The 15,855-nt window shown below is 42.2% G+C and overlaps 1 protein-coding gene and 1 long non-coding RNA gene across 2 annotated transcripts in view; one reads left to right on the plus strand and one right to left on the minus strand.

Annotated features, from left to right (window-relative positions):
* Window positions 1-15,855, plus strand: part of ANK3 (ankyrin 3) — a gene marked incomplete at its 3' end in the record, with an annotated part of 355,068 nt that overhangs the window by 106,606 nt on the left and 232,607 nt on the right. The gene's annotated exons all lie outside the window — the stretch shown is intronic.
* Window positions 561-9,021, minus strand: LOC309370451. The gene is made up of 2 exons (XR_014168577.1): window positions 8,892-9,021; window positions 561-1,511 (listed from the first exon to the last, which is right to left on the minus strand). It is a non-coding gene; the product is annotated as an uncharacterized lncRNA (long non-coding RNA).

Here is a 15,855-nt window from a genome sequence, read left to right on the forward strand (position 1 = left end):
GGACTTTGAAGCAAAGAGCCTTCTCTGGGCTCAGAGAGAGAAGACTATTGTAACATCTGCAAATAGTGTGTATATGTATGTTGGTGCTGGCCTAGTACAGACAACTCCGCTAAATGGCTGTTTTCTGTGGTAAGCTTAATCGCTTCAACTGAGCTTCTGCAGCATATACACCCAACAACCCCAACAAGATCCCTCCTGGAGCAGACCAAAAGTCTATCCAACCCAGCATCCTGTTCTCAGGGTGGCCAAGCAGATGCCAATTAGAAGCCTCCAGGCAGGACTTGAATGAGTGAAGCAGTGTTCTCCCCACTTGCAATTCCCAGAAAGAGCTATTCTCTGGCAGTAGAGGTAGCACACACAAATAAGTGTTATGGCTAGTTACCATTGATAGCCTTGTCTCCCATTAATTTGTCTTTTTAAATCATCCAAATCAGGGGCCATTGGTACACCTTATGGGAGCAGGTCCTACAGTTTAACTATGAGCTGTGTGGAGTACTTCCTTATGTTGTAAGCCAAAAATAGCTTATCTTCTGAGTTTACTCCAATAAAACTCAGAGATGAGGAGTCCATTGTTGTTTATTGCTAGGCCGTAGGTTACAGTTTCAAATTGTTTCGCAAAACTGCAACCACACCCAGGGGTCCAGGCAGTGGTATTTATAACATTTCAAACAAAGGATTTCAATTTTCACCGATCATGTACATCATTACCTCATTTCATGTTTAATACACATGCGCAATAAGCATTGCTAACTAAGCTTTGATTCTCACTGTGATCTGTTACATTGTGTTAGTATGCATGTTAGGAACCTGTGTTACGCGTAGCCATTTGCACCATGGATCAACTTATGTTCTAGTTTATGAGCTTTATCTTTGGGATTCACATATTAGCTGTACTTCTGCCCCAGTGGGGGTGGCAACTTGCAAAATCGTCAGTTTCATAAAGCAACAGGTTACCATAACTTCTGTATTAGAAGCACACTCAAGAATTTATAGGGGTTCACATTATCACATTCATTATGGCCCTTTGGACCACCACCACATTCCCCCCTTTCAAGCTAAAAGGTGAGAGATTACTCACACCGTTCAGCTTGACCCTTAGGTAACTCATTCAGCTAGACCCTCAGGTAACTCACTTTGACCCTCCTGAGGCAGTTGGTGGTATTGCAAAAGTAACTGCTTTGGGGCTATGTTTTTGGGCTATATTGGAAAGGATTTATATACAGATTGTCACCTAAGTTTGGTACAGGGCTGGCACCGTTCTATTTAGCCAATAAGACCAGTGCCAGTCCCTCTACTAACATCCAAAAATGTATATAATTGCCATTGCCCTATTTGAATGCGGACGCTAATAATAAGGGAGTATTTTTAGATTTGGAGGTTAAGGCTGAAGAATCCTCAAGCTTCCCCTTCTGCGTAGAGCAAACCAGCTTCCAGAGTGGTTGCAGCAGAGGGCCGTTGTCTCATTGTCTGTGCCCAGGCTCTGTTACTAGGTAGAGCCTGACGCAGGGGTCCTGTTGGTACAAAGTCAATTCTAAGTCAGAGTCTTGGTCCTAAGCACATGTCCTCGTGCCTACAGACCAAACAACCAAACCACATTAATGTATTGCTCCAATTGGTAAAAATGCTAGGGGACCATGTTCTTGAGCATGTTCACCCCAGTGCCCACCCCCCAGCCTCCAATAGCAGATCCTTTTCCCCCTTTTTCTTTTTGTCTCAAATTGAGACAAGCCCAGTATAAGAAAAGCCCAGTAGCAGCTGCTTGCAAAATATGATGGCTTACAGCATACTTGACATTGTGCCATATTCTGATGAACCTTGATACATATGCCATAAAAAACAAAAAATATTGCATTATTAAATAGGTAATTGGAGCCATTATCTCTTAGGTGCTGTCAGTCAGTGGCTAGTTGCAAACCATTAGCTCTAGAAATTACAGTGTTTTGATATACGCCCATGGAATTTTCTAGGCAAATATCTTAGAGAAGCCCTTTGTCTTGTTTATTTTTCACTACAGATTACTGTGCTGAGCAGCATAAACAACTGCAGGCACCTCCATCTTTCCCTTCTAGTTACTCAGAGTGCATTGCCGCTATGTGCAATCATTAGAACCAGTGGTTGACAAGAATGGAAGAAACAGATAGCTTCATTTTCTGCACAAAAGCAAAGATAAAAAGCCAGTTCAAGCCTGGACTTTTTACTGTCACGAGTCTTTTTCTTTTATTATCACAGTGACCGGGTAAGGCACACTCAGTTCAAGCCTTCAGAGATCTATCTGCTTTACAGCCAGACAGAGAAGCTCTTGACATTTTTTTTCTCTCTTTCACTGCCAGGAGCAAAACATGGCATTTACCCCAAGAGTTCTCAAACCATTATATTTAGCTATTCCTATTGCAATAAAAGCATTTGGGGTTCCTGGCAAATAAGAGAAAACAAATATGAACAGGTTGTTGTCTGGCCCTAGGGATGTGCATATCACATGCACATGCACATACACATACACAGAAGGATGGATGTTAGGGATGAACTCATGTGAGGAACTCTGCTTTACTTAAAGGCTTGCAGAGAAAAACCCCAGCATTCTAGCTTGGACACTCCACCCTCTGGCATTGCCATGATTAGGAAGAGCAGTGAGATGTCTGGCCTTTTGTCCCAATTGTAAGGCATTGGGGTTGGGGAGTAAAACATTCCCCGCTCCCAGCAACTGAGGAGGGGTGGGTTACATTGTAGGAGTATTTTATTTGGTCCCTATAATGGGCTGTCATAACCATTGTACTCGTGCTGAGAGAAGCCTGTGTGACCCTTCAAGCCAGGCTAAGGGGGAAGGGATGTCCTGAGGCTGTGTCCTTAATTTAGACTACCATAAATAACTCTTGTGCAAAGCCCTGACCCTTCGAGGCTTGAAAAACACACCTTAATCGTTTGTAGTCAGGCTGTGAATGAGTTCAGTTGCAATGCGATTCTGCGTCCATGTTTCTAACGCCTTCCAACTACTCCACTTTTGCGCATGTATAATTTTGGTGCTGTTTCTAATGCCCTTTCCCTCTCCACCTCTTCGTGAGCGGGCGGTGGGGAATGAGCCTCTTAACGGAACTTAGCTGTACCTCTGTTGAAACACCTGGTACACATTTGTGTTTGGAGGTTTCATCCATCATACAGGCAAGTCTCTGCCCCGTGTTGTGCAGTCTCTTATTCCTCCCCCTCCTCTGTGCACAACGGTGATGCAAATACCCAGAATGCCTGTCATTAAACTTTTAGGACTCCCTGCCCAGAACAATATATGTGCACGTCTCCATGACTGGCTAAGTCAAGGAAATTCCTCAATGCCGCCAACGTCTTCTCAAAGCCCTTCCTGACCCTTTTCTCCTCCTACATGTCCCTGAGCTACAGGGGTCATTGGCTGGTCTACCTGTCTCTTTCTAGCAGAGTGAGTGGCGTTAAGACACGTTCTGTGTGGTATCACAGGACAAACTGCTTCTGGCCACAGTTCTCAAATAACTTAAGTAGGAACCGTTTCAGCGTGGAACTGAATGCTTAAAAGCAGCACGGCCCTTCTATGGAAAACGGCAGCTCTGGACCAAATCAAACCCCCTCTGTGGTTTTGTAAAATCTGGCAGAATTTAAACTGTGACCTGTAGTCATTAAATAGTGTGGCAGCTGACAAAATGTGGAGAAAGTTGAGACACCCAGATACTGCATTGTTTGTATAATATATTATGGAGCAGGAGGATGGAACTCAACAGGGAAATGCCATTTTCAACAGCATTTCTTGTGGCATGTAGTTCTTTCCTTGGAATAACCAGTTTGGGGAGTTCCATCATATATCTTTATTCTTGTCAACAATCACTGAGACTTGGGCATCTTTTGTGATCATTTCCCTTCAACCCTCCACTATTAAAATAGTGGCATTTTGTAGGGCTGTTATGAGAATACAAGTGGAGGGCAGACAGTGTGTAGAAATAGTAGACAAGAACCTAAGCACTTTAGCAGAGTGGTTTATATGACAGTGTGTTATGCGCATTCTTATTTAGAATTGCTCCTGTTTTTCCACAGTCCATCTACTGTGAAATGCCTGACAAAAAATAGCATGAACTCCAGTCACCTACTCAGTGTACCAATTAATGTGATGAAATCACATCATTACACACCCCTGCATCATTTTTAAAGTTAAACTAGAAAGGCTCTAACTTTGAATTTGTGCTTCATTTCCCCCCTTTTGTAAACTGACTGAAGTTTTCATTTTGGATTAAAACATCATTTCCTGCAGCATGTGCATTAAGTAATGATCCAGTAGATGCAGATAATTTTGGAGTAAAGTCTTGTGGCTTTGCCCAATTTTGGCCAACACTGCTGTGTAGCATAGAAAAATGGTCTACAAATAGGTAAGATTTAAATCGACTGAGTTCCCCACAATGCTTCAGGTTTATGAAATAAGATGCATTTTCTTTTTTCTTTATTTTACACCCCACCCCTCCTTTTGAGCATCTTGGTTTAATTTGGAGAGTGGTTATGGGGTTTGCAAATGAATTTGACACACATAAAACTTGACAAGCAAAAAAAAAGCAGGGGGTGACCCTTTGCTTTCTGTGGTATCTAAATCTATCTGAAGTAACATCCTATCTCACCGCCAAGTGCTGCCATCTCTGATTAACTCTTCTTTGGTTGTGCATTTGGGTAACCTCACTGTGTAGCTGAATCAATAACAGCAATTCAATCTGCTGATGCCATATTCTCCAGACTATAAAAATTTCCCCTTGAGAGTGCACTGGCCAAGCTAAACCCCTGGGGAGAGGTGAAGTAGCTCCTGAAGGTGACCTAACCCTGATCTTTCCTCATTTAAGTCCATGTATATATTTACCACATGTGTGTACCACCCGCCTTTAAAGGGTGGAGTCAACTGTATTTCCCCCCATTTTGCTTAATCGTAGTTCAATGATGGAGCATGTGTTTTGCATGTAGAAGTTCTCAAGTTCTCGAGTTTCAATCCTTGGCATTTCCAGTTAGCAAATGCTCAGGGAAGAGGGATCTGAGTGATCCTCTGTTTGAGCCCTTGGAGAGCCACTGGCACCTGGAGTAGTCAGTTTTTAGTTAGATGGACTGGTATGAGACTCAACCATGTGGACGCAGGCTTTAGAGTCAAACTTGGGTTTCCCAAACTTCGATCATCAGCTGTTTTTGGACCACAACTCCCACCATCCCTGACTGCTGGTCCTTTTAGTTAGGGATGATGGGAGTTGTAGTACAAAAACAGCTGGTGACCCAAGTTTGGGAAACCCTGCTTTAGACTATGGATTGGCCAAATAGATAAATCACCCAGCACACATCATTCCTGTCCAAGAGCCACAGTTTCTCTTCTACTAGTTTCTAATCTTCAGTGTTTTCAGACTCTGCTGATACTGGTGCATAAGATGATTTGAGGGGAGGGTATTTCAATACAGCTTGATAAGCATACAGATGTATAGCCCAGGGTGGGGTGGGAAACACTGCATTTACAGTACTTGGGAGTCCTAGGCTATGCAGGCTTACCCAGGATCAAGTCTAATTCGGTTCAACTGGACTTTCATGTAGGCGTGTATTTGGATTACAAGCTTGCTCATAACCAGAAGTCGTCAACAAACTGAATTTGTGCCAGCTGATGTATTGTCACTTGTTGCACTTCTGATAAGCTGGCTTTGGATGAGTGTTGCACATGGTGCTTTAAAAAAATAATGAAACAGTTGTCTTTAAATGGCTTGGGCTTCTCATTTTAGGAAAAATAATAATCAATTTGTGCTGTGGCAACTATTGCACCTTATGCTATGTGTTGTTGTTGTCTTTAAAACTAAACATGGACACATATTTTTATTTAGCTATTTTTAAAGCCTCTGTGTGACAAGAGAGTAATAAATGAAAATAAATCCAGAACAGGAGTGTATGCGTGCGCGCATGCTCATGTGCACAAAGGAAATCAGACATTTCTGAATTCATTCCCATTTCTGACATTGTTAGACAAAAATTACAGCTCTTATCTGTGCTGTGTAACCATGGCTACCATGTGATTACTTTCAGCAGAGAATTATGTACGAGTATAGGAGACAGTGGCCTTGTTTCAGCCTAGACCATATGCATTTGGCTGATAACTATGTTAATTGACTGCAATCCTTATCAAGGTTGCACATTGGGGTCTTTTAAATAGGCTGAGATTTAAATCTCTGCGTCGTTTCCCATTCTTACATGGAACAAACATTGCTGCTTTTTGCTTAAATTGTACATTGTACATTATACAGTCAAATGAGACGTGTGTATACATGGACATGCACCTTCCAATCAAGCACACCATTTCCCATATTTATAAGAGCAGAAGTGTTTGTTGTCAGAAACACAGTGTTGCACTGGAAGAAGCAGCTGTGTGTCAATCCCACAACCATCCATAATGTGCAGCTCAACTTACTAGGTGTCACAGAACCACATATTGCTGCCACCTACTGTAGAACACAGAGCCAATAACTGGCTCATCTTCCATAGCAAGGATCACCACCACTGGCAAACATGTTTGCAGGGAGGAAGGGGTTAAGGTCAGTGCCTGGTAGTGGCAGCAAGGAGCCATTTTGAGCAGCACTTCAGCTGACTGGGTCCTATGAAATTGTGTGCATGTACCAGCTTTGAAGCTCAGTGCTCTTCTTAATTATGCCTCATTTGGAGTGGTCACTGTGATAGCAAGTGCTGGCCGTTTGTTAGAACCAAAAGAGAAACTAAGACCTTTAATTTGTGAATTGGACAACATCCATAGAAGCCATTTTGAGCAAATGGCAAGAAGCCCAAGTATAATGGATGTTGCACTGGGAGAGCTGAGAAGCCGCCTTCTGTAAATCTGACTCTGAAAGCCCGTATTTCATGAATCTGGATCATTAAATGCAGCCTAGTTGCCTAGGGACGCAGGTGGCGCTGTGGGTTAAAGCCTCAGCGCCTAGGACTTGCCGATCGAAAGGTTGGCGGTTCGAATCCCTGCGGCGGGGTGCGCTCCCGCTGCTCGGTCCCAGCGCCTGCCAACCTAGCAGTTCGAAAGCACCTCCGGGTGCAAGTAGATAAATAGGGACCGCTTACCAGCGGGAAGGTAAACGGCGTTTCCGTGTGCGGCTCTGGCTCGCCAGAGCAGCGATGTCACGCTGGCCACGTGACCCGGAAGTGTCTCCGGACAGCGCTGGCCCCTGGCCTCTTAAGTGAGATGGGCGCACAACCCCAGAGTCTGTCAAGACTGGCCCGTACGGGCAGGGGTACCTTTACCTTTACCTAGTTGCATATGAGCATGACTATTTTGCTTTAGAGTTTTATTTTCACTTGTTTGTTGCATATGTGATCTGTCTATCTATCTATCATCTATCTGATCGATCTAACTATCTATATCTATCTATCATCTATCTATCATCTATCTATCTATCTATCATCTATCTATCTATCTAATCTATCTATCTCTATCTCCTTTCCTCACCCTCAGTCATTTTTTCCCTGGCACTCTAAGACCCCACCAATTTTGGCAGCAGCAAAAGTGGGGGGAAGATAGACCCAATGATTTTTTGGGGGGTGAACCTCAGCAGCCGGATGGGATGTAAATTGCCCCCCTTATAGTAGACTGAAACAATATGTAAATAAAACATTACATCTGCCAGCCAATTTGTTATTTCAAAGCAAATGCCTATAAAAAGAAAACACAAAAAGATCATTGGCAATTCTGTTTGATACACGATGTGTTTTGTTTCTCTCACAATGCTCAACTGTAAAAGTGGCTCAAATATTCAAAAACCATTTGTACCTGAGCATATTTTTGATTCTGGCAGTGTAGAAAAGAAAAACTGTGTGCAATTTAGTGCCTGTTCTGTGTAAAACTAACAAACACTACACATCAAAATTGTTGAACCTGAGGGAAGAAACAAAATAAATAAATAGTTGAACCTGTTGGTCCAACCCCCACCTCAAGCCCCATATTCTACAGTTGGAGGGGGGATGTGCTAAGCATGCTTGAGGTGTTCTGCTTCTGTGGATTTCAATACAAACTGACCTGTACCTCCCAGTTTTGGCAAATAAAACACTGGGTTGAAAAAGGAAGAAATGAGATAAGGTCTGGGGACAGGATGAGAAAGTTGGTTCAGAACAGAAAAGTTAGAGAGATGTTTTAGAACGTGAAAAGGGGAAGTTGGCCATCTTAATGAGATTTAAGAGGAAACGTTTCCGAGCACAATTCAAAGTATTAGTGCTGACCTTTAAAGCCCTAAACGGCCTCGGCGTCTCCACGTCCATCGTTCTGCCCAGAGACTGAGGTCCAGCGCCGAGGGCCTTCTGGTGGTACCCTCGCTGCGAGAAGCCAAGTTACAAGGAAGCAGGCAGAGGGCCTTCTCGGTAGTAGCACCCGCCCTGTGGAACGCCCTCCCACCAGATGTCAAAGAGAAAAATAACTACCAAACTTTGAGAAGACATCTGAAGGGAGCCCTGTTTAGGGAAGCTTTTAATGTTTAATAGGTTATTGTGTTTTGGTGTTCTGTTGGTGGCCGCCCAGAGTGGCTGGGGAGGCCCAGCCAGATGGGCAGGGTATAAATAAATTGTTGTTGTTGTTGTTGTTGTTACTTCAGGAAAGCGAACAATTTGTAGGAGGGCAGAATTACACCAGATGAAGAATCGTAGAATCATAGAGTTGGAAGAGACCACAAGGGCCATCGAGTCCAACCCCCTGCCAAGAGAATGTAAAGAAAATATAGAAAGCTGCAAGTCCAACTTTATAATTGGAAGAAGTATTTTGTGAATTGCCGAGTCAGAATTGGGGATCGGCATGGTTTGGCAGTGGCCCAGGGCTCAGAAGTGCTTCTTGCCACCCTCGCCACCATCACTGCTGCTTGTTGCTATCACTCTGAACAGACACTCACCTTGGCCCCCTCCTCCTTGTAAAATGTTTATCCAGAGGTAGTGGCACTTCTTATGGAAGCTGAGGCGACACTTAGCTCCATTCTGTGGTGGGTGGCAACGTCCCCCAAGATGCAGCTGTCTGATGGCATCTTGTGGACTCTACCCTTGCAGCCATCCACTGTAGAATATACCAGCTTGGTTCCCCTAGTAACCATATATGTGTCACCACATATTCACAGGAAAGAGAGGGTTCAGGGGAGTGCCAGGCAATGGCAGCAAACAGCCATGCTGCATGGTGACTCTGATGGGAGCAGCAGCACTTGGCAATGGACCAAGTTGACAGAGGGCCTGCCAGTGGCACCAGGCCAAGGACCCACTAAAGACTGTCACTGGCCCTAATAGATTATATTTGTTGAATAGTAATCTCGATTTAAAGGCTGATTCAGCATTCCACACTAATAACAAAAGGGTCCAGAAGGAACAGTAGGCCCTGTGGCACATTAATACAATTTCAGAACGGCCATCAGACAACTCGATGATGAATGCTTGAGAAATGATTACATAATTGCTCTATATGCAGATAATGTTCCCCACTGCCCAGACAGCCTGAGGCAAGTCTATTAATTAAATTAATGGAAATGTTGGAAGAGTACAGTAGTTGGTTATGAAGTTAACACAAGAAAGTTGGGCTTAATCCAATATTATCAATAAAGAGAGGAAACAATATACAATAAAAAGTGAAAATACATTAAATACCCATATAACAACATTTCAGGAGATATGAACAATTTGATTAAATGTAACCATTTGGTTAAATATTTGATTAGATATACTGCTATGCAGAATAGCAAAAGGTTTCTATGAAAGGTCTACATTAAAGATCTCATGGATGGAAAATTCTTCATGGCGGGAACAAACGTTTTGAACAAATGCTTGCTTTTTACTTCACAATGACAGTTAAGATCCCACAAGAAATCCAGGACATCATTAACTGTTTTTTTTTTCAGAACAATATGATTCCTGGAATTAAATAATGAATTATGCAACAACAACAAAATACTAATGAAGTAAGGCTAGCTAGCAGTTCAAAATCAAATTAAATATTCATGGTGTTATATTGACTTCTGTCTGCATGTGGTGGGTAGCTAAGGCTGTTAAGTCATGCTGGGCTACTGAACAGGAGGCCCTATAGCAAAATAAGAGGGGCAGACAGAGGAAGAATGTCAAACTTAATTTAATACAAAATGCCAGATTAAGTAAATATGAGATAAAGATAGCAATAATCAAGGTCCCACCAGAGTCTCCTTTGTATGTGGTTTTGTATCATCAAGCCTTTCTGATGGCTCAAACAGTTATTAATGTTGATGGGAAAGAGCAAATGCAATTAGAGTTTGTGATTTGCATTTGTTAATTCCCCCCCCCCCTGACTTTTAACAAATTAAGCAATAATATACAGACCCTTTCTCTAGCCTCCCCAAGTAGCACATTTTCAATATTTACTAGTCAGGAATTTTGTGGCAAAAGTGTCAGTAATTTTCCTGTGCTTGGGGGCCGGGGGGGGGGGGGAGAGATCTTGCCAACATGGAAAATCTGGTTTCTTTTTTAAATGATCATATCACAGGAACATTGGAAACTGCCTTCCACTGAGTCATTTCATTGGTCTGTCTAGCTCAGTATTTATTTACAACAGTGGTATGAAACTTGTGGTCCTTCAAATGCTGCTGCACTCCATCTTCCACCAACCGCCAGCAGAATGACTGGTGGTCTGGAATGATGTGAGTTAGAATCCAGCAACACCTGGAGAGTTGTCTACCTCTAGTTTACAGTTTGCAGTGACTGGCAGTGGCTCTATGGGGTTTTAGAACAGGGGTCTTTCCCAGCCTACTCAGAGATGTCAGAGATGAACCTGGGACCTTGTGCTCCACCTCTGAGCTACAGCTTTCCCATTTCTCAGTGTCTATGCTGCATAGTAATGATAAATCCCAAAGAAAATTAAGCAATTACTTGCAGATGGCGATATCTATTGGGTAAGGGAATTGTGTCAGGCAGATCTATCAATAAACGTTAGGGTTGCAGTTGAAATGTGGCAGGATTGTTTTAACCAAATCTTGTTCAAATTGCATTACATGCCAGCGAGAATTAAGGAAATTATATAGTGCTGCTTTCATGGAGATGTTAAAGATGTGATGCATATTAAAAGGCGGTTTTGTGTGTGTGTGTCATATTTGGTGTTAATGTAAAACCATGCACACTTTTCTTGTTTGAGACATTGTGAATAGTTAAGATATTGTGGGTGATATACTTTGTCCTACACCACAGGCTCTGTTTCTAAATGAGAAGTAGAAATAGAAGTAGGTAATTTATTAGTGCTTGCTGAAATGATACAGCAAAGTACCAGAAGTGTTCTTTTGAAAGAAAAAAAACAGTATCTGTGGAAGAACGGTGTGGGAAGGTGTGGAATGTTATGATTATGTGTAAATTAACTTCCCTGTTTAAGGCAAGATCTGCCAGTGTTATTGCCAGGGCTACATTTTTAAAGGCCTGGGGGAAAACACACTCATGTGAAAATGTGCACATGCAGTTATTGTCAGTATTGTTAAGTAAATAACATTTATGCATTACAGGCACAGTGGGGTGGTTTGTTGTATATTTGTACATTTACATTGTTTTTATTACCTAAAGTGGGGTGGGGGATGAAAATGTGATGGCTGCTTGGGTAGTATTGCTTTGTGCTTCCTGTATGCTGCATTCTGGTTCCTGCTTGGAGATGCCTGCAGTTGCTGAACATTGCCAGTAGGAGACGTTGGCCATGTGATTAACTGGAAGGGGAGGGCAGTGAAGAGATTTACAAAGCAGGAGGAGGTCTCTCACTGTGTGTGTGTATACACATGCAGGGCTTGGGAACAAGGGCTTCTCCCTCCTGCCATTGCTGTCAGACAACCCCATGTCTAAAAAGATGGGTTGCCACTTGCAGAAGGACATCCTTGACTTAGACTGCAACCCTAGCCACACATTCCTGAGAGTAAGTCCTGTTGAGTACACAGATCATATGGTTGTGCTGTATATCCTTAAGCCTTGAACAGATACATGCTTCACTTTCAACTAGCATCCACAGCCTCCAGGGCAATTATTTCCGCTTGTTTTAAAAATCATGGAAGTGTAACTTATCGTGGAGCCCAATTCTATGCCAGATCCTGGTTTTCTTTGCACTGTAAAACTGGGAAGGTTTGCTTGAGATGAATAAGAAAACATAATTGGGAGAGCAATAACAATATTGTCAGGTCTCATTTAGTAGACCAGTGATCACTGAGTCTTCTAAGAAGGGGCTGATAAACCACAGCCCAATTGCTATCAATTGTAATACAGTGACACGTGGACTCGGTTACATAAAATGTGCGATTTTGCATTGTTCGGCTGACATAGTGTCTGTGAACTCTTAAAGTCTTGGGTTTCTCATAAACTGCCTAATTAGTATTTAAATTACACCCCAAGAACTCCTCTGCTTTAGCTTGAACCTTGTATTTAAACTTTTTACTGAAATGGGGCCTTTTATGTTTGTTAGTACACAAATAGATTTCTAATTAGCCAACACTGGAAACAGTGGGAAAGATGGTTTATTACCAGGGCTGGTTTGAGGATAACATTCTCTTTTAGATAGGGGGAGGTTGCTTTGATTTTCCATGACTTTGTGCAATATCACTTCTCTTCACTTTTCTTCTTTTTAAAAAATTACGTCATCAGATTCCTGTTTGTACTTGCCAGTTGGCCTTTAATCAAACAGCAGTGGTCAGAAGTATGAATGATAGGCAAATCAATATTGTTGCGACCTACAACCTGTGCCATTAAATATTTCCCATGCTTCAAACTCAGCATTGTCTTTTGATGGGCGAAGTCCAAGGACACAGCATTTTCTCTCAACTAATCCTCAAAAGCCTGGGATTTCCTTCATTGAAATATTGTGGGGTATGAGAACTCTACCTTGCTAGAGTAGGTAGTTATGTACAAGGTAAACAATGCAAATATTTGCTACTGTTCCATACTGGTTCTGGAGAAGCACTTGTAACAGGCCTCAGGATGTCAAATGCAGTGTCTGCAGGACCAAGGAGAGCTCCCAGTCCTGCTTCAACTAGAACCATTGCTCAGCTGAGTGCTTAAGCACCAGAACAGATCTCATGCCTTACCCTTGCTCCTCAGCTGTGTGCTGGAAGGGACCTGTTCACTTAAACTTTCCATAGCCTTTAGGATGTGTTTTCACCACCCCAGAAGGCAGGACTGGACCTACCGTTAGCAGACTAGGCAGCTGCTTCAGGCAAATGCTTTTGGATGTCATGGAATGGTAAGAAATTATTGTTTGTTCACTATTGTTTTTTTGTCAAGGAAAGGGGTTTTCTTCACAAGGTGACAAAATAACTTAGTCAGCTGTGGACACCATGCTCCTTGACTTGGAATGGGGTGCTGTTTGCTGTTCCACCTTAGGCAGGAAAATGTTTTGGCTTGGGAACATGCAAGTGGCATTTATTGAGTTATTTCCATAATGGCTCTGCACCTGATAGGTCTCAGTTTGTGTGTGTGTGTGTGTGTGTGTGTGTGATATCTATCTATCTATCTATCAATCATCTATCTATCATCTATCCATTGTCCCTCTCCTTCAGCATAAAGTGACCTCTGGGTAGCTAACAAATCATTATTGACCTCAACAGCAGAATAATGTTCTGCAGAACATCCTCTTCCTTTGGACAATGTTGCTATTTATCAGAGTGCACGTGGGGCAGCTTAAGGAATATGGGGTGTCTGAGAAAGCTTCGTCAAACTCATTCTGCTGTCTACATTTGGGGAATCTGAAGCCTTCTTCAGAAACAGATAGTAATGGTTTCTTGCAAATATTCCACCTACCTCATATTCAGGGTATAGTTATATTGAGGATAAAATATCTTGTAATAATAGGAATGTTGTGTTCGGAAGATTTCTTTCCAGCAGTGAATAGTTTGAAACCTGTCAGGCCTTGAGCATCTAACACTCCTGTCAGCTCAAGGTAAGTTGAGTGGAAGGAAAATGTGTTAATAACCCCTTTCCGGAATATGATTTAAATATCTTTATGTACGTATATTCCCCACATGAAATATGACAGAACCATTGCACTTGTTCAGTACTAATGTGACAGAGAAGAAAAAGCAATGAAGACATCTCAGCAAATGTTGGCTACTCAGATGCATCCTGATATCATTGTAACATAATAATTGCTTAGTGCACTCTAGTTAAATCATGGTTGAAATGTTTCAGACACAATGTTCTTGCAAAAAGTACACGTTGTTGTCTTTATGTGCCTTAAGTGCCTTTAAAAAATAGGGAGTCATTACAGCAACAGGATACAGACCAGATGCAAGAGAAATCCTGGAGAATTCTCTGTAGAGCCATCATTCTCTTTTTGACATACTGGCAGCAGCCAAATGTTATTAACTTATTCACATGGGAGGCCATTGACCTCTCCACACCTGGCTGTAACATCTATTCTTCATGAGAAACGCCACATAACATTTTGCAAAGAGATGCTTGGGAGTGCATAGGCAATACCTGCCGAAATCCCAGTAGATTTCCAGTAGTTGGGAGAACCTCAGTGCCCAGGATAGCTCCCTGTAAGTAGAAGAAGTAGATTCGTTTTGAGAAATACAGTGGAACCTCGACTTACATACACCTTGTCTCGCAGATGTTCCAAGTTGTGTCTGCATCAAACCCGGAACTAAACACTGGGTTTGCCGCAATTTGTGCATGCGCAGGAGCGGCTGCTGCCATCTGCACATGCACAAAAGCGCACTACCGCCGAATACGCACGCACACAAGACGCCTCTTCTAGCACCCTGTTTCGACCAGCTGATGGACCTCCGGAAGGGATTATGTCCGTAAGTAGAGGTTCCACTGTAGTACAAGTTGTAGAATCTGCAAAATAAGAGAAATTCAAATTTTAGGATGCAGCTATTCTTGTCATGGAACTTGGGTCACCCTGGTAGAAATCGTGTGTGTGTTATAAGAATGATACTTATGAAGGGCAGAGGGAATGACCCGAGGTGGTGGCAGAAGTGAGGGGAAGAGCATCAATGCAACTTTACTGTAAACATTTTATTGGGAAAGGAAGGGTGGCACAGAAAGGAAATGAAGCTGATTCCTGAAATATTTTGCAATTTCATTTAAATGAACCTCAAATATTTCACTGTGTTGTGCAATGTATTGATCCATGAAGATGAAAATATGCATTGAACAAACCTGCAGGGGAGAGAAAGCACCAGACACCATCCTGCTTGTACATTTGTTTTTGTCTTAAAATATGTCTTTAAAACACAATCAAAGAGAAAACACTTAATTCCTCATTTCATCTAGGATCCACAGCTCCCCAATTTTTATTGTGAAATGAACCTGACTTTTTTTTAAAAAAAGCAGGCTGATAAAGTATGGCTGCACTTAGATGGATTTTAGATGTTGACCACCTTATATATCACTTCAATTTTTACATGTCTCCTCAGTGAAGCACCTCTGAATTAAATGGCTTTTCTTCTTGCAATTTTTTCCACCTTGACATTTGGTGTTTTTAAACATTATTTTCATTTTTAATGCTTTCAAACAACTCCTTATGTGAAAATGTTAATAAGCAGGCTTGTGAGAAGGCAGTACCACCTCAACTAGTGAACATGCCAATACTGTAAATTGTTATGGCTGTTCTACGGGGTTATACAAAATTAGCTGGTAGACTGGGGTGGTAGAATTCTATATGACCACCTGAGACCACAAGTGGGGAAATGCCATATTTTGAATTCTCCTTTCCCCAGCTCAAAACAATACACTATGTGTTAACGCATCAGAATGAGACTGCCTCGATGGTCTAGCTTGTTACACAAGAGCAGGAAAAGATTTCCATCCGATACGTTCTAAATGGTGCTACAATCCAGTATTCTGCATACTCCTTCTTCAATATGCACAATTTACAGAATAGTA

The sequence above is a fragment of the Podarcis melisellensis genome, assembly GCF_964234715.1.
Source record: "Podarcis melisellensis genome assembly, chromosome: 5".
In the NCBI taxonomy this organism is placed as follows: domain Eukaryota; kingdom Metazoa; phylum Chordata; class Lepidosauria; order Squamata; family Lacertidae; genus Podarcis; species Podarcis melisellensis.